Below are 17756 nucleotides of genomic sequence, written 5' to 3' on the forward strand. Positions count from 1 at the left end.
CACATTCTAGCTTCGATGGCGCGATGGCAGCGGAAACGTTTTGTGCTTGTAGCTGAAGCCAGGGAAAAGTTACGGCCACGTATGTGACACGCTTGAACAGTCGAAACGACAAGCGGTCAAGAACGTCTTTTAGATCTGACGACCAACATGTATCCATACTTTCAACGCATGCAAGGATTTTTAAACAGGTTTGTACAGTCGTTTGGGTTAAAATTGTTTCTTTTGAAACAGAGTGTTCAAGCATTCCTCATTGCTTCCTGACTGGGCAAACTATAACGACTTTTGTTCCACGTGTCAGTCTGCAATCACTTGCATATTAAGCACTGCCGATAATTCACTGCCGTCCATCCAGCCCAGGAAACGCATAATGTGGAGATGTACACATATTCTGTACTGATCGCGGCCGGCCACGTTCCATGATACACAGCTGTGACGTCACAACATGGACACACTCGTGTCGGACTCTGCAGCACCACGTATACAGCCCCTACCATCGACAGAGCTCGGCCTTACAGTCTTCTTACTCACGATGATACGCTTAGTATTGCAAAAGATTTGTCCTATTATTAAGTTTTAGCATTTGAATCGTGTAATTTTTGTCCTGCTACAGCTTTAATATACTCTCAGTACATGCAAATGGCGTACATCTTATCGATCGTTACGAAAACGATGATCACAAGTGCCAAACGCACAAATTTACATTTTCTTTTCTGCATCGACAATAGAATCGTACAACCTTTGTTGTCAGAGGGTTTTTGTTGGAGTTTGCTTCCTCCTCCGCCAAGTAGTGCTGTGATTTCTTACACATTCCAGCCACGTATCAAATCAGCATGAAAGTTGCCTGATGAGAATAGAGAAGAAATTTATCATTACTAGGTGCTCGTACGAAGTTTGCTGTCCGCTCTCCGACGTGTCCGAAAAGTCCATGGCGGGAAACTGCACTACAAAATGGCACTCATCGTACATGTACCTAATCTTTGAAAACCATGTCCCAATTACGGCAAACACAGTTGCTAAGCTAAAACCACTGTGTACTACTAGAATCTTTAATTAGTTTTTAATACACTGACTTTGCATAAGCAAGCGTGTCAGGTGCTCAGCACATTTCTGAGAATGACGCATACTGCTTTTGTTTCGTTCAACCCGATGCTTCGAAGTAAATGTCGAAACTAGCAGTTACTGTTTTGGAGTTTATCCACATATGGTTCAAGAGGCAATATTAGCAGCTTTCAGTCTAATCAAGATTTCTAACAACTGAAGCTATGTTGTCTTCTCATCTTAAGAAACTGATAGCACCTCTTAGTTCCGACAGATTATGTTTAACCGTTCCTCTACGTGGACCACAACGTCACACACGCTATGAAAGTGTTGTGCCGCAGGTATATATTGAGACCAGAAAGAAAAAAATACGATGAAATCATTATAAATAAGTTCCTCCCATTGATTACTGTGTATGTTATTCAGCTTTCTGTGTATGCAATGCTTTATTTGAGAAGTAAGGATGCGTCTCTAGTTAGTAACGGTAGCAAACTTTTACCCACAGCTGAAACTCCGGTTGCAAACCAGAGACGCCATGAAATGACGACGCCCTTACTAACGAGGCGATGAGGCGAGTTGATAAATTCTGGGTTAATTTTCTGTTTTTCAGTTTCATCGCTTGCGGGAATAGACTGAAAGAGCATAGTGTTCTCTCCCTTAACCCACAGAAAACGCGATAAGAAATTTTACGCTCTCCCGATTAAACTACAACTAAGAAAAGCCTTCACCTCATCTTCGTAATCGCATTTCTTTCCAGTTCGCCGCTCGGTAGTTCCTCAGTTCATATAAACGAACGTTTAAAACGGCACGGCGTTTATAATAAACTGCCCCGACACCTGCTGTGGCCAGAAAATTCCGTCACAGCTGGGAACGGAGTTGCTCGCTACGGCATTCTTGCGTCAGACGCCGTCCGTGTTCTTACCGAGTTAAAACTTTAGTAGCAGTTCGACAATATTTTAAAATATTTTGCCCCACGTAGGGACGTAAATGATTCGACGAACTGTTCTGGAGAAACGCCGCTGTCTCGATTCAAATTACTGTTGCGAAATGAGGCACTGAGAGCACAAGCGGACTAACCCCGGAGAAGTCAATATGGAGGAAACAGGTCTCATAATACGGGCCCACAAATAATGTATGTTTGTGATACATTGCAGCCTTGTAACATGCATATGATGTAACTGTGGTTTTATTGAACAATATTTTGACATAGATAAATTACAAAAGTACTATATAGTAGAATATTAGCAGTTTTGTTGTGGCTTAGTCCATTTTCGCTCCAAGTAGTTGAACATTCTCAATGACAGGTCCGTTAGTACGCTTATGCATGTGACAATAGTATTCATTACTAGTATACATTGTACACATTACATGTACCATTTTACATTGGTTTCTGTAATGTTACGCATTGTGTTACATTTCAAAATCATCCACAGGCAATGTTTCTACAGCATTTGATGACGTTTGTAAAGTTTTGTAGAAATCATGATGAAGTGGAGGTACATACGGAAGCAAACTTAGCAGATCCTTCTTTTTTGCCTCTGTAATTACATTTCCATTAGGATAAAGCAGTTCGAGATTGCTGATGCATGTGGATGTTCGTTTGGCCACATCAATTTCCTGAAATGGCTCTTGGTTTTGGTTCGAGTATTTATACAATATTTTGAATCTGTTGGTTGCTTCATACCGCAGCCACTGTATGTTCAACCATTGTACTTTACAATTGCCAGAAGACATTTTTCGATTCGTGATGTTTCTTTCGAGTTGTTTTGTTGAAAAGAAACATTCCGCATTCATATTAATTACCTTGAATGGATTCCTTTTTCTGGCACTCACTACCACATCATTCCAGTGTTTAGGACGGTAAATATTAGGAAAATACTTTTTTCGTTTCTGAACTAAGCCAAAATCCTGATCACAGGGCAGGTACGAGTGTCCGCTAACTAAAAATTTATGGTCTATTTCCTTCACAGAGAACTCTGAGCTGTTGACAATGTATTGGCACAGTACAGCAACCTTTATGTTTCTATTCTGGCCTCCGCACTGATCAGAGTACAGTCCTGACAAAATTGCGTATGAAGTACAGCAAACAAGAACCAATTTCTTGTGGCCCTCTCGACGCAATGGATTCATGCCACAGAAACATGTATACATCATCATTGTGCATATTGTGGATGCCAAAGCAATATGTCCACAACTGACGTTTGTAATAGCAAACTCCAGTTGAGATGATCGGTGTAGGCAAAGTTTTCATCAAATCAAATGTTATCACTGTAACGTTACCATCTGATTTGCTAAGCAATGTATCACTATGTAAACCTGCCCGTGCATACTCAGCTTTTTGCTGATGGAATTCACGTTCTGCAATTAACTCCGTCCTCTCCTTATCATTATCGGCAGCTGTTATTTTTACCTGCAAAGCATCACATGTTCGACAAGAGTCGGACAATGGTGGATGAAATGACAAATTGAAGTTTTCGTAAAAAATTTTGCGGAAAATAAAATGAGAAACGGGCATTTGCTCCTCTGCACAGTACAGTGAATACATGACTGATAAATTTAAATCTGGTCCTAAATACTTTCAACCGTTATTTTTATGATACGCATAATGGCTTTCATACGCCGGGAATTTTTCTATGAAACGTTTTACTACATCAACTTTGTGGCGAGGTGTTTTATTACCAGGTTCACCTTTACCTCTACCATCACGAGGAGGGGTGGCTTTTTCCCCTTTATTCTTGAGTACCCTATCGATTCTTCCAGCAGATACGGCTAAAGTATTCTGAAAGAATCTTTTGCACACCCTCGTTTCAGACCCATTTGAATTGAGCAAGTAATACAATCTCGTCTTCTCCCTACGTGAATGTTGCTGACCTACGTAAGACCGTGCTTTATCAACGACTTTAATCATGGTAAACAGGAAAGCCGACTGCAGATCGTGGCTGCCTAAATTATAAAACTCATTGAACACTTGTTCCTGCTGTTCTTCGTTGATGTGTTTGTGGCACTCATACCGGCACGTACACTCGCTGATTTTCCGCAATTCCTTTCGAGGTACAAGGTTACCCTTACGGTTTACATACTCTTGACCTAGAGCTCTCCGTTCTTTCCTAACGTTACGAAGCCATTTATCTTCGTTTCTAAGGCGCTTCTTTCCTCGGCTCCGTACCACGGCATCGTCGTTCGTCTCTGGCACGTCCTCTGGAACAGTTGTTGCTGCAGCCGTGCTCGCTCTCGCGTCTCCCGGCACTTCCCCATCGGACGCAAACATCTCTGTAATAACAATATCCATCCCTCAATGTAATATTAACTACACTACAGTAATGGTCAACGTGTGCATTGGTATCCACAGGCGAAGCAATTGCTCAACACAACTCGGCGGGCGGTAAAACATTGTTGTACACATAACATTACAAGTGATCGTTACTTGATTACACAAAATAGCAATACATAAAGTATTGTTTGTATGTCATTCTGTTTTCGTATGGAAAACAACCTGCATTTTCTGAACAAAGTCACCATTCGAGATACGGTACATCTAGACGTGTTTGCAAATGAACGCGTTAGTGTACAATCGACAATGTTATCCGCAAAAAAGGAATGGAACACAATACAAACTAACCTTCCAATTGCTCCTCCACGCTTTTCGCAGGGGCTGCCATGCTGATCAACTGAAATACACGTCCACGTGGTCACTGGTCCAATACGTTGTTCCACACTAAATACACAAGTCTTTCGTTCGCCGGCGTCACGCGCAATGGCAGTGGACGGAGAGCATAGAGCACAAATGGACTATGACGCATAGTCCACTCCTGCTCTCAACGGTATCTATCGGCGGTTGAGTGCAACAGCAATGTTTACGTTGCTACATTAGACAAACCTTCAGATAAACAAACAGATCAACATGCATTGCATAATACTCGTATACTGTTATCACAACATGTCAATACCTCAAATTCACAAAAAGTGTGGGTTAGTCCGCTTGTGCTCTCAGTGCCTCAAATCTGATCTATGTGGCCTTTCTGATAACAGATAACGTTAAGCAATGTTATGATTTAAAAAAGTTTGTACCTCCGGTTTTGCGTTGATAACAGTACTGCAAATATTTTGGTCTGAAACGAAAGTGCGAAACATTATACACAGATAAATGGAATTTATTTTTTCGTTAATTTTCCGTCTCTTGCAACCGAAAGAGCTTTGCCACTGCCTCAGCGACTGATTGTTGCTGTTAGCATCGCGGACTGTTGCCACTTCTAACTCTCCCGCGAGTAATGGCTGTTATATGAAGTAAACGAGAACGACAAAGAAATTTGCATGCATGAGTTTATCACTGAAATGAGAGTGAATCTATATTTGACGCAGAGACTACAGTTTTAAAATGTACCCACAGCACAACCAAGCGTGTCCCTCCAGTTGCGAGACGCGTGTCCACTCCCACATATGAGCCACACTGACAGCCGCTGGCCAGTTTCACCATCTTAACGCATCCGCACAGTTCCTGTTTCGCACTCGACACGTTCATGGATGGCCTTGTGTCTCAGCTGCCTGCAGCTGATGTTACTCTACATTCCTGGGAAGGAGGCGATTGTGTGAGAAAATCTTCCGGAAAACGTGTAAAAATCGTCAAAAAATACCTTCTAAACGTTTTTATCCAAAGCAATTAGCGCATGTGATACGTTTATTATACTCAACTGGATGACATGCGTAGTGAGGAATAGGAATAGCAGTAAGGGGTGGAACGCATTTACAGTCCATGGTTTTGAAGACGTGTAACTGCCTAGCAAAATTCCTCTAGAGTCAAGGCGAATTCAACTGCACAGCAGCAAGGAGAGCTCCATCTACCAACCCAAGGGAGCCAATGGGTCTGATGATGGTTTTATAGAAAAAACCGAAACCGGTTACTCATTAAAACAGACATAACGTGATCAAGACTGAACTTTAATTTAAATATAACAATTAATTGATCACTGTATTCCAAAAATGTTTACCAAAATTGTGTCAAGTGTGAGAACTTGTTTTACTTCGTGGCAATGTATCCAGCTGTTCACCTTCTGTTTGTGCAAATTGCATTCGTTAATCGGTAACAGATAAAAAAAGATAAAAAACGATTCGTCGAGGGTCTTTACACACTCCACATGAGAGGAGGATGGGCCACATTCGAGCCAACAATTAATTTCTCTGAAAAGGCGATGAACAGCGAAAAACTTGTTTCAGTGGCATTATTTTGTCGTGTCGCAGGGCTGCGCCGATCGATAGAACGAAGATCACCATAGGTTTATTTTACGGCCCCTGATTGAGTTATAGGCCGCTCGTTGGCGCATGTGGACTCACACCAAGTTTCATGCGTTCGGCCACAGAGGTACACATACACACGGCGGGTGCATCTATCCTTGCTGTGAGGTTCGGAACCAAATGGATTAGACAGTTATATTATCTACACCTGGAATCAATTACTGATTTCAAAACTGATCTTGTTGTGTTAGTGTCACACATGTAGTAAGTCAATTAACCTACTTTCTCCAACAGTCGCAATGTTAATGCGACAACTGTCCTTGTTACGTTTGGCCAGGTAGAGCGACAGCAAACCTTTCAAACACTGTCCTGACAATTCTTTATTTACACAAACGACAGAATTGCAGTAATTTGAGAATTCCTGTTCTTGTTGGACTGTGGCTCATTTAGCTGGCCGCTTCCACGGAAGACTAAATGTCAGTTTCACGGGAAGCACATATTTTTCTGGCCCCCTTCCTTCCTCAGGACTGCGTGTCGTTATGCTTTAAGAAGAAACATCCGTAGTGTCCTGTTTTTATAGCGAATGAAACGCTATGGCTTCTGCTTAATCCAGTACAGATGCCGACACAGTATCGAGATAACGTTACTTGAAGAGTAAATTCATAATAGTGGGTTAGAGAGAAACATTCTGTCGTGTCAAAAATTTTCGCCATTCGTAGAGTTTTCGATGTGACGACCGACATAGCCGGCATCCCTACTTTCATCCAACGCAAGGATTTTGGAAAGTGTTTGCTGCGTAGCTTGTGCTGCCATATGGCTTGAGATTCCTCCTTTTGAAAGAGAGTGTCCAGACATCTCCCAGTGTTACGTCAATCAGCAAACTGTAACGACCTTCGTTTCACGTGTGTTTGTGACGGTCTGCAAGCACATGTATGATAAGCCATAGCGGGAACTCACCGCTGTCAGCCCAGCCCTTGAAACGCATATGCAGATGTATAGACGTACTTTGGAAAGTTTACCTATGTTCTACACACATCGCGTTCCGTGGTACATAACAGTCACCTTATAACACCTGCACTCGTGTCCTGTTATTACGACCGTCTTTCAAACGCTACATACGCACCCCCTAACTTATGCTCTGTTCACTAAGATGATACATTTAGTGTTCCAAATGATTCCTCCTATTATCAAGTTTGAGCATTTAAAATGGTCACTCTTTGTTCAGTTAAGATTTTATTTACTCTTTCAAGATATAAATGGCGTATAGTTAAAAGTTGTTTGGAACATTGCGGGTTACAAGGGCCAAACGCACGAATTTCCATCGCTTTGATTTTTGCCTCGACAATCGACTCGAGCAAATTCTGTTGCCAAAGTGTTAACGTTGTAGTTGCATCTTCCTCCACAAAGTATTTCTGTGACATCTTATACATTCCGGGTACATATCAAATTATATGATAGTTGCCTAGATGGCGACACAGAAGAAATTTATTATTAATATCTGCTTCTAACAAATGTATTGTGCACTCTCCATCGTGTTTAAATAGTCTTTACTACGAAACTGTAGTAGAAATTGGTGTCAGTCGTACATGTGTGTAATCTTGGTGATGTGTTGGCAAATGTGCCAACATCTTGTAGATAGAGGAGGCCGAAATGCACGCTATCCAACGCAGACGGGCGTGAATTCTGGAACAGGATAAGTAGTGAATGGTAGCAAGAAAAGTACGTTGCTTTGGGAATACTTAACTTTTATATAGTCCTTTGGTTTACAACGTTCTTGATGAGACATTTCATACGATAACTATCAAACTATGTAAGGCTAATGGCGCCTTGCTAGGTCGTAGCCATGGACTTAGCTGAAGGCTATTCTAACTGTCTCTCGGCAAATGAGAGAAAGGCTTCGTCAGTGTAGTCGCTAGCAAAGTCGTCGTACAACTGGGGCGAGTGCTATTCCGTATCTCGAGACCTGCCTTGTGGTGGCGCTCGGTCTGCGATCACACAGTGGCGACACGCGGGTCCGACATGTACTTAATGGACCGCGGCCGATTTAAGCTACCACCTAGCAAGTGTGGTGTCTGGCGGTGACACCATACTTGCAACACCGTCACCCAATTACAGGAAGCACGGATGCTGTACTACAATCACTGTGTACTACTAGAATTTTTAATTTGTAGTTGATACACTGATTTTTACGTAACAAAGCGTCTCTAGCACTCAGATTTCCATGAATAATGCATACTACGACTCTTTTGTTTTTATGAAATCTGATCTGTGCGGCCTCTCTGATGACAGACACATGTAAAGCCCTTTTATTATGTAAATGAATGTCTATATTCCTCGAATTTTCGTTGATAGCTGCACTCTAAATATTCTTGCGTTAAGCGGTCGGCGAAGTGTTGCACTTAGATGAGGGAAGTAGAAGACGGCGGAAAATATTTGAAATATTGCTCACTTCCCAGAATTAGCTATTCCCTTCGCTTCAGTTGTTACATATATTCAAGTCTCGGGAGGGTGTCTATTGGTGACACACTACGGCGACGTCGCAACATCGACACGCGCGACTCATACATTACGAACGATCTTGCACTGCCTAACATGCTACCCCTGTAGTCGAATGACCCTGGCCTCATATTCTTCTTATTAAAGTACTGAAGAAATAATTTTTTTTTTCATTTTAATGTGTCTCATTGTTGCTCTAGTATACGTCTGATACACCTTGAAATCGCGAACACCTTGAATACATACACCCTTTCTGGCCGGCACCTGCATCATACTGTATTACCCTCGTAGTAGTTATTGGGAACTGACTGCCAGTGACTTGCCAGAACCACGAGTGTTATCTTCACCATAGCACCATCATCAACTTCAATGTACATGTGTTTATGTAGAGACGCTATGGCTTTTATTTTTTTGAAACCTATCATTTTATTCTTTCTCCCAAAAAGCTAAACTGGCCTAACTTCGATAGGCTGAAGAGCAGCAAAGTGTCCGAAGCTTGCGCACCACACGATAATGTGGTGGGAGTGGAATGAATAACAAAGAAAGTGGAGTGTTTACGACAAAGTCGTGCATTCGGCCTTCCACAGGATGTGCCTGTGTATAAGAATCTTTCGGAACTTATTCTTCTTACTGGGTATACATTTGCGCTCAACACGCCAATGAACCTTACAGGGTGAGTCACCTAACATTACCGCTGGATATATTTCGTAAACCACATCAAATACTGACGAATCGATTCCACAGACCGAACGTGAGGAGAGGGGCTAGTGTAATTGGTTAATACAAACCATAAAAAAATGCACGGAAGTATGTTTTTAACACAAACCTACGTTTTTTTAAATGGAACCCCGTTAGTTTTGTTAGCACATCTGAACATATAAACAAATACGTAATCAGTGCCGTTTGTTGCATTGTAAAATGATAATTGCATCCGGAGATATTGTAACCTAAAGTTGACGCTTGAGTACCACTCCTCCGCTGTTCGATCGTGTGTATCGGAGAGCACCGAATTACGTAGGGATCCAAAGGCAACGGTGATGGACCTTAGGTACAAAAGAGACTGGAACAGCACATTACGTCCACATGCTAACACCTTTTTATTGGTCTTTTTCACTGACGCACATGTACATTACCATGAGGGGTGAGGTACACGTACATATATGGTTTCCGTTTTCAATTACGGAGTGGAATAGAGTGTCCCACATGTCAGGCCAATAGATGTTCAATGTGGTGGCCATCATTTGCTGCACACAATTACAATCTCTGGTGTAACGAACGTCGTATACGCCGCAGTACATCGGGTGTAATGTCGCCGCAAGCTTCCACAATACGTTGTTTCATATCCACTGGGGTTGCAGGCACATCACGGTACACATTCTCCTTTAACGTACCCCACAGAAAGTAGTCCAGAGGTGTAAGATCAGGAGAACGGGCTGGCCAATTTATGCGTCCACCAAGTCCTATGAAACGCCCGTCGGAAATCCTGTCAAGGGTCAGCTTAGTGTTAATTGCGGAATGTGCAGGTGCACCATCATGCTGATACCACATACGTCGACGCGTTTCCAGTGGGACATTTTCGAACAACGTTGGCAGATCATTCTGTAGAAACGCGATGTATGTTGCAGCTGTTTGGGCCCCTGCAATGAAGTGAGGGCCAATAAGGTGGTCGCCAATGATTCCGCACCATACATTTACAGTCCACAGTCGCTGTCGCTCTACCTGTCTGAGCCAGCGAGGGTTGTCCACGGACCAGTAATGCATGTTCCGTAGATTCACTGCCCCGTGGTTTGTGAAACCCGCTTCATCGGTAAACAGGTAGAACTGCAACGCATTCTCTGTTAATGCCCATTGACAGAATTACACTCGATGATTACAGTCATCACCATGTAATTGCTGATGTAGCGACACATGAAACGGGTGAAAGCGGTGACGATGCAGTATGCGCATGACACTACTTTGACTCAGTCCACCGGCTCTCGCAATGTCCCATGTACTCATGTGTGGGTTCATGGCAACAGCAGCTAACACACCAACTTCGCCCGCTTCTCCTGTGATGGGCCTGTTACGGACCCGTTTGCGTGCTACGACCATACCTGTTGCATACAGTTGGCGGTAGATGTTTTGCAATGTACGGCACGTTGGATGCTCTCTGTCCGGGTACCGTTCTGCATACACCCTGCAGGCTTCAGCTGCATTTCGTCGACACTCGCCATAGATGAGTATCATCTCCGCCTTTTCAGAGTTCGAATACACCACGGTCACAGTTCCTACAACACTACACTATCACAGACGTCTCGTAACACGGTGTACTACAGTTGGTCTGCGTGCGGAGACGAATGCAGAATAAGAATAGCAACAAGCGCTACATGCGGACACTGCGACAGCTTGACCAAACCGCAACAGTGCACTACAGCCACACTCGTAAACACGGTCGTCATCGTAAACATGTCCCTGCAGATGCTGCTCGCCGACCGTGGCCCGTGTTCGTTACAACACGCAACTGAACGTCGGAGGTTTCAAGCGTCAACTTTAGGTTACTATATCTCCGGATGTAATTAACATTTTACAATGCAACCAACGGCACTGATTACGTGTTTGTTTATATGTTCAGATGTGCTAACAAAACTAACGTGGTTCCATTTAAAAAAACGTAGATTTGTGTTAAGAAACATACTTCTGTGCATTTTTGTATGGTTTGTATTAAACAATTACACTAGCCCCTCTCCTCACGTTCGGTCTGTGGAATCGATTCGTCAGTATTTGATGTGGTTTACGAAATATATCCAGCGGTAACGTTAGGTGACTCACCCTGTATATCTACACCTAATTGACAACCGTGTACCAGTAATCGTAGCTTTGGCCACTCAATATAGGACCTCGGAACGCGTTAACGGACGTGGATAACACTTTTGAACGTCCCTTTACGTACAGTCTCCTCCTCCTCCTCCTCCTCCCCCTCCTACTCATGATTTCATTTGTTAATGTCTCCTTTCGATATTAGGAAAACACCGGTAAATTCGCTGTACGAAGGACAGTCGCATTGCAGAGACGATGCGCGTTTAAATTATGGAACTGGCAACATGCACGTTTCTTCGGACTATAGTGCGCGTCATTTACGACGGTGGCCACGTTTAGGTTCGTTCTGCGCATCTGATGCCACAAAACACAGTCAGCCAATGAACAGAGAATGACGTTGCCAGAGCTCGACTGCAGTGCAGAGCACGGACGAGTGTCTTCAGGTTTAGAAATGGTCAGTCGTAGATAAAGTAATTGAACAAAAGCAATATCTTGATAGCAGACTTTCTTCTATAGAAAGTTTGGAAAAAGCATTCTTTATGCCAATTGCTTCATATTCCATTAATTAATTAAACCAAACAAGCAATAAGCCTCCTAATTCAGGTGATAGCAAGGAAAGGTGTTTGTATCATTCTCACGAACTGCTTTATCGCAATAAAGAACAGCGGTAATAGTTTATTTCCTATTGTACTTCGGTGAAACGTGATAAATTCAAAGTCATACCAACAGTGTTTGTCGGTATTTTGCGTGACATTTTAGAGTCCTCCAGGAGCTCTGTTGAATGACGAGCTGCTTTAGCACAATGGTTAAGGTATTAAACTTTCAAGTGAAAGTTTCTGAGTGCAAACTTTGATGAGTGCTGAATATTGTTTTATTTAAGAACAATATCGAAGTGTCTTACTTGATGAGTTTTATTCGTTTGAATGTAATTTTTTGAAATTTATAGTGCTTTGTGTCTTCATTATAATCACAATAAGCTTTTATAATTTTGTCCTCCAATATTCCTTTTCACAGCAATCAAAAACAATGGAAAGGCACACATACAATATTCATGTTATCTGTTTAATTTGTATACCTTCTCTTCCGCAGTCGCTGTTTTACTATTCATATTGAGATATATTCTTTTTCGACAGTATTAAAAGTATTATTTAGAGCAGAATTTTGGCTTGTACGTTGCCGAGCTGCTTGACTGTCTGACGCAATTCTTTGCTTCGCTGCTTTGGCAACATCATATTCAATGTTTTCGTCGACTGATCTATGTTTTGGCAAGTACACCTAGAAAAAGTGTTCGACATTATATAACTCTTCAAGATCTTCGAAAGTCTTATATAAATATGATTAAGTTACAGGGAAGGACAGGTAGGTTACAACATGTACAAGAACCAAGAGGGAACAGTAAGACTGGAAGATAAAGAACAAAGTGCTCAGATTAAGTGTGTAAGACAGGAGCAGTCTTTTGCCCCTGCTATTCCATCTACGCATTCAAGAAGCCGTGATGGAAATACACTCCTGGAAATGGAAAAAAGAACACATTGACACCGGTGTGTCAGACCCACCATACTTGCTCCGGACACTGCGAGAGGGCTGTACAAGCAATGATCACACGCACGGCACAGCGGACACACCAGGAACCGCGGTGTTGGCCGTCGAATGGCGCTAGCTGCGCAGCATTTGTGCACCGCCGCCGTCAGTGTCAGCCAGTTTGCCGTGGCATACGGAGCTCCATCGCAGTCTTTAACACTGGTAGCATGCCGCGACAGCGTGGACGTGAACCGTATGTGCAGTTGACGGACTTTGAGCGAGGGCGTATAGTGGGCATGCCGGAGGCCGGGTGGACGTACCGCCGAATTGCTCAACACGTGGGGCGTGAGGTCTCCACAGTACATCGATGTTGTCGCCAGTGGTCGGCGGAAGGTGCACGTGCCCGTCGACCTGGGACCGGACCGCAGCGACGCACGGATGAATTCAGTGTTCCGAAACTGTTTCACTGCGGAAAATCGTAACACGGTCCCTGACTTCAGCCGTCTCACGGACGCCAAAATGGAAAATATTGAAATAAACGATATCGGAATTGAAAAACAACTGCTATCACTTAGTAGCGGAAAAGCATCCGGACCAGACGAGATACCCTTAAGATTCTACAGTGATTATGCTAAAGAACTTGCCCCCTTTCTATCAGCAATTTATCGTAGATCGCTGGAAGAACGTAAAGTACCTAGCGACTGGAAGAAAGCGCAGGTCGTTCCCATTTTCAAGAAGGGTCATAAATCAGATGCGAATAATTATAGGCCTATTTCGCTTACGTCAATCTGTTGTAGAATAATGGAACATGTTTTGTGTTCTCGTATTATGACGTTCTTAGATAATACAAATCTCCTTCATCATAACCAACATGGATTCCGCAAACAGAGATCATGTGAAACTCAGCTCGCCCTATTTGCCCAAGAAATTCACAGTGCCGTAGACACTGGCGAGCAGATTGATGCCGTATTCCTGGACTTCAGGAAGGCATTTGATACGGTTCCGCACTTACGTTTACTGAAAAAAATACGAGCTTACGGAATATTGGACCAGGTTTGTGATTGGATTCAGGATTTCCTAGAAGAAAGAACACAACATGTCATTCTTAACGGTTCAAAATCTGCAGATGTAGAGGTAATTTCGGGAGTACCGCAGGGAAGCGTGATAGGACCTTTATTGTTTACAATATATATAAATGACTTAGTTGACAACATCGGTAGCTCCGTGAGGCTATTTGCAGATGACACGGTTATCTACAAGAAAGTAGCAACATCAGAAGACTCGTACGTACTCCAGGAGGACCTGCAGAGGATTAATGCATGGTGCGACAGCTGGCAGCTTTCCCTAAACGTAGATAAATGTAATATAATGCGCATACATAGGGGCAGAAATCCATTCCAGTACGATTATGCCATAGGTGGTAAATCATTGGAAGCGGTAACGACCGTAAAATACTTAGGAGTTACTATCCGGAGCGATCTGAAGTGGAATGATCACATAAAACAAATAGTGGGAAAAGCAGGCGCCAGGTTGAGATTCATAGGAAGAATTCTAAGAAAATGTGACTCATCGACGAAAGAAGTAGCTTACAAAACGCTTGTTCGTCCGATTCTTGAGTATTGCTCATCAGTATGGGACCCTTACCAGGTTGGATTAATAGAAGAGATAGACATGATCCAGCGAAAAGCAGCGCGATTCGTCATGGGGACATTTAGTCAGCGCGAGAGCGTTACGGAGATGCTGAACACGCTCCAGTGGCGGACACTTCAAGAAAGGCGTTACGCAATACGGAGAGGTTTATTATCGAAATTACGAGAGGGCACATTCCGGGAAGAGATGGGCAACATATTACTACCGCCCACATATATCTCGCGTAATGATCACAACGAAAAGATCCGAGAAATTAGAGCAAATACGGAGACTTACAAGCAGTCGTTCTTCCCACGCACAATTCGTGAATGGAACAGGGAAGGGGGGATCAGATAGTGGTACAATAAGTACCCTCCGCCACACACCGTAAGGTGGCTCGCGGAATATAGATGTAGATGTAGATGCACGCCAAGACCGTAGGATCCTACGCAGTGCCGTAGGGGACCGCACCGCCACTTCCCAGCAAATTAGGGACACTGTTGCTCCTGGGGTATCGGCGAGGACCATTCGCAACCGTCTCCATGAAGCTGGGCTACGGTCCCGCACACCGTTAGGCCGTCTTCCGCTCACGCCCCAACATCGTGCAGCCCGCCTCCAGTGGTGTCGCGACAGGCGTGAATGGAGGGACGAATGGAGACGTGTCGTCTTCAGCGATGAGAGTCGCTTCTGCCTTGGTGCCAATGATGGCCGTATGCGTGTTTGGTGCCGTGCAGGTGAGCGCCACAATCAGGACTGCATACGACCGAGGCACACAGGGCCAACACCCGGCATCATGGTGTGGGGAGCGATCTCCTACACTGGCCGTACACCACTGGTGATCGTCGAGGGGACACTGAATAGTGCACGGTACATCCAAACCGTCATCGAACCCATCGTTCTACCATTCCTAGACCGGCAAGGGAACTTGCTGTTCCAACAGGACAATGCACGTCCGCATGTATCCCGTGCCACCCAACGTGCTCTAGAAGGTGTAAGTCAACTACCCTGGCCAGCAAGATCTCCGGATCTGTCCCCCATTGAGCATGTTTGGGACTGGATGAAGCGTCGTCTGACGCGGTCTGCACGTCCAGCACGAACGCTGGTCCAACTGAGGCGCCAGGTGGAAATGGCATGGCAAGCCGTTCCACATGACTACATCCAGAATCTCTACGATCGTCTCCATGGGAGAATAGCAGCCTGCATTGCTGCGAAAGGTGGATGTACACTGTACTAGTGCCGACATTGTGCATGCTCTGTTGCCTGTGTCTATGTGCCTGTGGTTCTGTCAGTGTGATCATGTGATGTATCTGACCCCAGGAATGTGTTAATAAAGTTTCCCCTTCCTGGGACAATGAATTCACGGTGTTCTTATTTCAATTTCCAGGAGTGTATTTGCTGTCCATTGTGACAAACACAAATTGTTTGCACACAGCGCCTCACTAACAATATATTTTAATTTCAATGTTTTATTACGTCCACAATTCAGTTTTGTGTACTTCACCAACTTTGTTTTAATCAGAAGGTTTTAGAAAAAAGCGAAATTCTGGTATAAATAAAAGTTTTATTACAGTCGCTAAAGATGGAATATTTCTCAATTTAGAAACACTGTTTATGTTATAAAGGGCCGGCCGGTGTGGCCGAGCAGTTCAAGGCTTCAAGGATTAAGAACATTTTTTTTCTTGGACGAAATATGGGTAAACCAAAATCACACAAGGACAGCGTTTTGGAAAATAAGTGATGGTTCCGGTGGGTGTAAAGTACCAGTTGGTAAAGGTGGACGAATAATTGAGCTTCACGCTGGTTCTGCTTTCGGATTCATTCCTGAAAGCAAATTAGTGTTCCAGGCAAAAAAGAGCAATTCGGGGGATTATCAGTTCGAAATGAACTCAGAGACATTTAAATTGTGGTTTAGGAATCAGTTTCTCCCTTACTTGCCTGCAAACTCGGTGATTGTAATGGACAATGCGAGTTGTCACTCCGCTGTTGTTGACGAGACACCCACAACGAGTACAAAAAAAGCTGATATCATGTTGTGGCTTGCACGTAAAAATATACCACATACTGCCAACCAAACTCGCGCCTAAATGTTGAATCTTCTAGCGCTCCATAAGCCTCGCACAAAAGCTTATGAAATCGATTGTATTGCACAGAAACATGGACACATAGTTTTGCGTTTGCCACCGTACCATTGTCAATACAATCCGATAGAGTTACTTTGTGCACAACTGAAAGGGTATGTCGCAGAACGAAACGTGACATTTAAAATTGCGGATACACAAAGGCTTTTGCACGAAGCACATGACAGAATTACTCCTTCAGCGTGGGCTGAATGTGTTCGGCATGCACAAAGGCTGCAGGAGGAGGAAATGGACAGGGAAACTGTAACTGAGAATCTGCTTGAACGCATCGCCATCACTCTTAAGACCTGATGATTCGGAACGCGACACTGACTACAGCGATGCAGACGACAATCGCAGCGATTCACAACAACGAAATGTAAGGCATTTACATAATAATACTCATGTTCTCTTTCTTGTTTTTGCTCCACAGTCGCAGTTTTACCAATGGTATTGAAATATATTCCTCTTCTGCAACTGTAATAAGCGTCTTATTTAGATGAGACACGTTTTTCTCTTTCGAAGAATCTTCAGTGAACAGTATTTTGTCTCCTCCATTGCCAACTCACCTTTCGTAGTTTGGTGCTGCGGTAACACAATATTCAACGTTTGTGTCGGCTGATCAGTGTTTTAGCAAATAAATGCTGTTTGTGTAAGCCACACACAAAAATTATATTTTACGCAGCTCAGAGCACTTCACTGATACACAGTATATTCAAGTCCTAATGTTTTTGTAAGTCCACAGTTCTGTTTAACGTATTTTGTCTACTTCCTTTTGTTTGATTGAAATGCTTAAAAATAAAGCCAAACACGTCCGGTGTGGATAAAACTTTTATTACAGTTGCGGAAGATGGAATATTTCTCAGTATTACATACGACACCTATCTGGTACTTAAATTAAATGAGATAATGTTATATAGTATATTTTGT

Source organism: Schistocerca americana, chromosome 11 (genome assembly GCF_021461395.2).
Source record: "Schistocerca americana isolate TAMUIC-IGC-003095 chromosome 11, iqSchAmer2.1, whole genome shotgun sequence".
In the NCBI taxonomy this organism is placed as follows: Eukaryota; Metazoa; Arthropoda; class Insecta; order Orthoptera; family Acrididae; genus Schistocerca; species Schistocerca americana.